Source organism: Oryctolagus cuniculus, chromosome 9 (genome assembly GCF_964237555.1).
Source record: "Oryctolagus cuniculus chromosome 9, mOryCun1.1, whole genome shotgun sequence".
In the NCBI taxonomy this organism is placed as follows: Eukaryota; Metazoa; Chordata; class Mammalia; order Lagomorpha; family Leporidae; genus Oryctolagus; species Oryctolagus cuniculus.
Window position 1 is genome coordinate 85727033 of NC_091440.1, and position 6000 is coordinate 85733032.

At 51.8% G+C, this 6000-nt stretch overlaps 1 protein-coding gene across 5 annotated transcripts in view; it reads right to left on the bottom strand.

Annotated features, from left to right (window-relative positions):
- The window catches only part of MTUS2 (microtubule associated scaffold protein 2), a 663674-nt gene extending 658525 nt beyond the window's left edge, over positions 1-5149 (bottom strand). For 3 of the 5 annotated variants that reach the window (XM_051834132.2, XM_051834128.2, XM_051834131.2), the window contains exon 1: positions 5049-5149. The gene's annotated coding sequence lies outside the window, so the exon portion shown is untranslated. Of the gene's footprint in view, positions 1-4052; positions 4191-4768; positions 4925-5048 lie in introns of those variants that run through there. The other 2 variants (XM_051834130.2, XM_051834129.2) reach the window with 2 other exon arrangements.
- Positions 5150-6000: the final 851 nt, after the last annotated feature.

Here is a 6000-nt window from a genome sequence, read left to right on the forward strand (position 1 = left end):
AGGACCCCAGTGACCGAGGTCTAACCTAGGACCTCCTACCCCCTCTTTGATGAACGCTTTCGTTTGCATTTTCCTGAAGCCCTGGTGCCGACAACCTGGGCACAAGATGAGGACTCCGCTTGCAATGGGTTTCCCTATGGAAACCCCTGACCAGCTTCCCTTTGGTGCAGAGGATGCTAAGGCGCTAGCCTGCCACCTCCGCAGTTGCTGGCATCCTAAATAAGCCGTCTCCCTTTTTTTCCCACATCCTCTTCCTCTGAGTCATCGGCTTCTCTTGTGACAAGTACTTGATTTCCAATTTGGCAACAATATTAGCTGCTTTAATTAAGCTCATCTGATTCCTCTCACCACACTGTAAGTTCTAAGTTCTTCAAAAGTACAGTTTTGGGTTTTGGTTGTTTTTTTTTTTTTCCTGTGTTGCTGACTGCTCCATACCTAATGCCTACAGCAGTGCCTGGCACCCAGAGATACTCAAAAGTATTTGTTGGATGGTGTTAAAAAAAAAAAAAAAAGAAAAGAAAAAGCTGGATATTAGTTAAAGGTAGTAAGGACAGTACTGCTTCAGGACAGAATTGAGCTCAACTCCGACTCCTGTGGAGCAGTGGAGCAGGCTGGGTGTACAAAGGGAGAAGGAGCCCGCATGAGCAGGGCTCTGGCAGGGTCAGGGAAGCAGAAAATTACAGAAGGCAGGCTAAAGGAGGTGGCCAACGTCTGCAGGATTAGGCCACCTGTGTCTGCTCACTGGCACCCATCAAGGTGAGGTCCCCTCCTCTTCCAGGGGGGAGAGATGAGGAGCTCTGTCCTTCCTGACATCCCACTGCAAAGGAATGGTTCTGGGTTCCCCTGAGAAGGCACTCCTGGGTGGTAGACACCAGTGCCTCTCAGAGGGACAAAGGGAGGGTTTTTCATCCTAAGTCGCTGCTTTGTTTTGAATAAATGCTCTAATACTAAGGGAAAGGTGAGAGCCTTTGCCAGGCTTTGGCTGGAACAAGAGCTCAATTCTTTGAGGGAAGTCTTGGGGAACTCTGGGCAAATGGGTCTAAGGAGGACCAAGACTTCGGGCAGCTAGAGGTCATGTAAGACTGTCTTCAAGTTCAGGTAAGTGGGGGACACAAAACATTTGTGCTGAAAGCTACACTTCTTATAGACCAGGCTTAACGAGTAGGGCTCAGAAGAGTGTGACTAAAACTTGGTTAAGGAAAGAGTCTTCGTGGGTGGAGGATGGATGAATGTGCAGATGAATAGAGTTGATGGATGATGGATGACGGATGACAGGTGATGGTGAAAGAATGAATGAATGATGAATAAATGGATGGATGGAGGATGGATGGATGGATGACAGATGGAAAGAAGGCTGGATGGATGGATGGTTGGATGCAGTACATGGGCTAGTGGGAAGGAACACACTATGATCTGAAGGAAACAAGAACTAGAAATTATCTCAGGGAAATTCCTCAACTCTTTTCAACAAGCCCCCTATGTGCTCATAAAAACTGCTTAACAGAGGTAGCTGGGGTGAGCATTTGGCATAGCAGTTAAGATCCTGGTTAGGATGCCTGGGTTTGAGTCCTAAGTTCATTCCTGATTCTGGTTTCCTGCTCATGTGCAACCCTGGGAAGCAGCAGCTGATGGCTCAAGTGGTTGGGTTCCTGCCACTCTTGTGGGAGACCTGGATGGACCTCCCAGTCCCCAGCTTTGACCTGGCCCAGTCCTGGCCATTGTGGGCCTTTGGGGAGTGCATCAGTAGATGAGGGGCTCTCTCTTTCTCTCAAATAAATCAACTTTAAATAATTTAAAAATTGCCCATGGGGTCAAGCCAAAATTCTTTATTCCTCCTTGACCTGCATTGAAAACAAATGCAAGAGATTTTCCAGATCTTCGTTTGTCTGCATGCTGTTTAAATTTCCTACCAGAGTCTGACCCCACAGAGCTCACAAGACTATCTCCTATAGAGCTGATGCTATCTGTTCCAATTAACTTTTTATTAATTTAGTAGTTGATTTCTCATTGCTTTTCCCCTTAGCAGGCTGCTTCTGGGACAAGGAAGAGCTGTAACCCTTCTGCTCCCGTCTAGCGGCCATATCTGCTTTTCTCTACCTCTGGCCACACTCAGATCCAGAAAAGTCTGCCTCCTGTGACATGGCGAGGCTAAGAGCTGGCTCTCTAGGTAACCACCTAATTTCTTTTTTTTTTTTTATTTGACAGACAGAATTAGACAGAGAGAGAGAGAGAGAGAGAGAGAGAGAGACAAAGAGAAAGGTCTTCCTTTCATTGGTTCACCCCCCAAATGGCCACTACAGTCAGAGCTATGCCAATCCGAAGCCAGGAGCCAGGTGCTTCTTCCTGGTCTCCCATGCGGGTGCAGGGGCCCAAGAACTTGGGCCATTCTCCACTGCCCTCCCAGGCCACAGCAGAGAGTTGGACTGGAAGAGGAGCAACCGGGTGCCCATATGGGATGCCAGCGCCACAGGCAGAGGATTAACAAAGTGAGCCACGGAGCCGGCCCCAACCACCTGATTTCAATAGCTCCCCATAGACCTATGTTCTAGCAATGTGCATTTTTGCAGCAAGTCAGCTACAATACTGGCCAGATTGCTTTTATTGTATCATTGCATAGGATGACAAGAAGGAAAATAAGAATAGGCACTTTTATGAGCTAACAGTTGGACACAACCTGCAGCTGGAGGCAGAGTCAGGTTTGTGCAATCTTAGGGTTTATATAGTGGTGGTGTGTGTGTGTAAGGGTAGAAAGAGCATCCTATCTGTTTAAAAACAACCCAAACTTACAATTGCAAACTCAGGTGTGACCCTGCAAACACAGTGCTAGGGCCCCTCCCAGGGGCTCTGAAGAAGCCTGGAGCTTAAGAGTCATCAGCCTCCCCGGCAATCCGCCTCTGCTGAGAGAGACAACAGACCAGAGGTTCCACCACAGCATGCAAACCTCCAGAAAATCGCTCAACATAACAGTCCTCTATTACATCAATCCCCGAGATGCTATTCTTATCTCCCTTTCACAAACCACCATCCCTGCTGTTCCCTCTAATTCAGCAGCAGCAATTCATTATAAAAGTGCATGTGCAGAACGGGGCTTGTGCATCCTCCCCCGATTCGGGCTTTACCAGCCTAGTTCCCAGTCAATTATGTAACAGCCCAAACAGGGAGTTTAAGAGAGAACCAAAAGCACAGTCGTAGCTCTTATATAAGCCTTCATAAACCACCCACGAGAGCTGTTCTCCGATGTGGATCCTGGGAGTTACATAAGGCAGAAAGAAGCACTGATTCAGCAGTCAGGTTGATTTCAGACCTGAAATATCATAAAAAGCTTTCTGCATGGAATTTACTCATCTATATCAACATAAGTTTTTGATTTGAGGGGGAGAAGCCTGAATGAGAATAACCCTTAATAAGATGTGGTTCCTTTCTCACATAAACATAAAAGCATAATTTGTGTAGTAACTCAACTTTCACTTCCACCTCTGCACGAGCCAGGGTACCACTTAGCACCCAGCTCAGCACAGGAGGCAGAGCGATGGGTCCCTGATAGATATCAACCAGTCTCAGCAGGGACTGGAATTCCTGGAAAAATCTCCTATTGTCATTCTCTTCCGGTATTTCTAACCCCATGTATTTTTGACCTACCTTATTAAACCACCAGAGAATGGCTTAAGTTACAAAGCAGCAAACTCACAGAATGCTTTCCAATGGGTCCCATCTCTGGCTAGGGATCAGAATCACCACTAACAATGCAGACGCCAGGGTATCTCCCCAAACCAATTACAGCAGGTGTGGGGGGGTGCGGACTAAGGGGCCCTTAACACAGTACCTCTGATCCTTTTCTTCTTTCCTCTTCTCCTCACCCAAAAATAAATAAATAACCATGAATGCGCGTGGGTGGGGGTTCTGTTTCGTGTCTGGGACGCCTTTGATAACTGGCAACTCAACAATTACTAGGTTTCCATCAGAGATCAAAATAAAACCATTCAATAAGTGAAAGTCGTTAACGGATACCTGTGACCTCCCCAGACCCCCGTAAGTGGTCACACAGTGCTCACCGATGTCCAGCACAGAGCTGACAAAATCTGTTTTCTTAAACGCTTTGCAATTCTACCCAGTGAGGTTTCCGAGGTTTTTTTCCTGCGTGGCATCTGAAAAGCCCAGCGTTTACCGTGAAGCAAAGTTTTGGTCGACAGCAGAGATGAGCAGGTTCTGCCACCTCCACACTCTCTTAGCTGCTTTGCTATCCACTCGGAACTTCACCAATACGAGGCGATTTTTTTTAAAGCACTTATATAACAGAGTACAGGCGCCTCTGGTATGCTGCAAGAGTTCTTCCCGTGTTTGTATTTAAAATAGAACGGTAGTAACATCACTTGTATGCCTGCGATTCCTTCTGCTCAGAATGAGACAGGGGGGTGGGGGGAGACGTAGCGAGCCGCGTCCCTGCTCCCCCATTAGAACGCTGGAAGGAAATAACACATCCGTACTAAATTAAGACGAAGGCACAGACCAAATTATCCAAAGCCGAGGGTGGATGGGGAGGAATCGCTCCAACTACCCCAGCAGCGCCTCCGAAACGCAGCGCGCTGCACCTGGCGGAGATGCCGAGGGAGCCGCGGAGCAGGTGAGGCAGGCGGGCGGGAGGGAACGGCGCTGGGACGCTGGAGAGGCCGAGAGAGTGGCGCAGCCCGCAGCCGGCTCCGCGCGCGCACCTGTCTCCCAGCCGCCCGGAGCCACCCGCCGCGCCCTGCGCAGGGCGGGAATCGCTCACCTGGGTCGGATAGAGCCCGGAACCAAGTCCGAAAGCCCACCGCTGTCCCTCCGGGACACTGCCATCCCGACCACCCCGTTTCCAACACGCGTCCTTCTCCTCTTTCTCCCTCGCCCCAGCTGGAGTTTCCGATTTACTGACAGGTCTGGACTCCGCCGACCGGCCACGGATTGCCGCAAAAGACAGCCGGCAAACTTGCCGGGAGAGGCGGCGCCCCCGCACCCGCAGGCGCCCCAGCCGCCCCCGCCCGCCCCCGCCGGCTCCGCGTCCCCGCACTCACCTCGCCGCAGGCACCACCCGGGCCGCCGCTCCCGCTCCGAGCGCAGCCGGGCGGCGGGCGGCGGGCGGCTGAGGAACCCCGCGCCGCCCGCACGACGCCCGGGCGCTCCCCGCCTCAGCGGCCGCTCCTCCGGCCGCCTCGCCCGGACAAAGAGAAGCTGCGGGGCCTCCGAGCGCGCAGCGCAGCCCGCGAGCCTCGCCCGCGAGGTGCCGGCGCGGTGACAGCGGCCGGGCGCGAGAGGCCCGCGCTGGAGGGGTGGCACGGGGCGGCAGAGGCGCGCACCCCCTCCCGGCCGCCCGGAGACGCACACGCCGAGCCCCGGGCGCCTCCTCCCGGCCCGCGCCCCTCGCCCGGAGCCGCCGGCCGCAGCCCCGCCGCCGGGGAGCCGCAGCGCCCTCTGCCGGCCGCCCCGCGCTTACGCGCGCGCGAGGGCGTCCGGCTCCAGCTCTGGCCAGCGGGGAGGGGGCGCGGGGAGACGCCCCCAGGGGAGGAAGTGAGACCAAGTTGATGAGGATTTGCCATGATGAAGATGAACGGATGGTGTTGGTCCTGGCTCCGTTTAGCTTGGTTTACAGTCTTTTAGGGAGTGGCTATTTTAAAACTTGAAGCAATATTTTATACTAGTTCAATCTTTTTTTAACAAACTGTACTGCTTGGTCAAGGGAAACCATGAAATAGCACCTTTTTTTTTCTCCACACCACTGCCTTTTTTTAAACGGTTCTATCTGATCTCCCTTCTCGGGAAGAATCTAGGGCAGATTTGATAGCTTTTCCTGGCACTTTTGGGTGTTAATAAACAGTCTGATTCGCTGGTATTAAAAAAATGCAATCCAATCCAAATTGAAACTGTAATTTCATTCCTCTTAAAGCCTTCCCCACTCCCCTCCTGCCACCCCCTCCCCAGCATCATTCAAGATGAAATTATAGAAGCCTACAGTTATGTGTGTGTGTG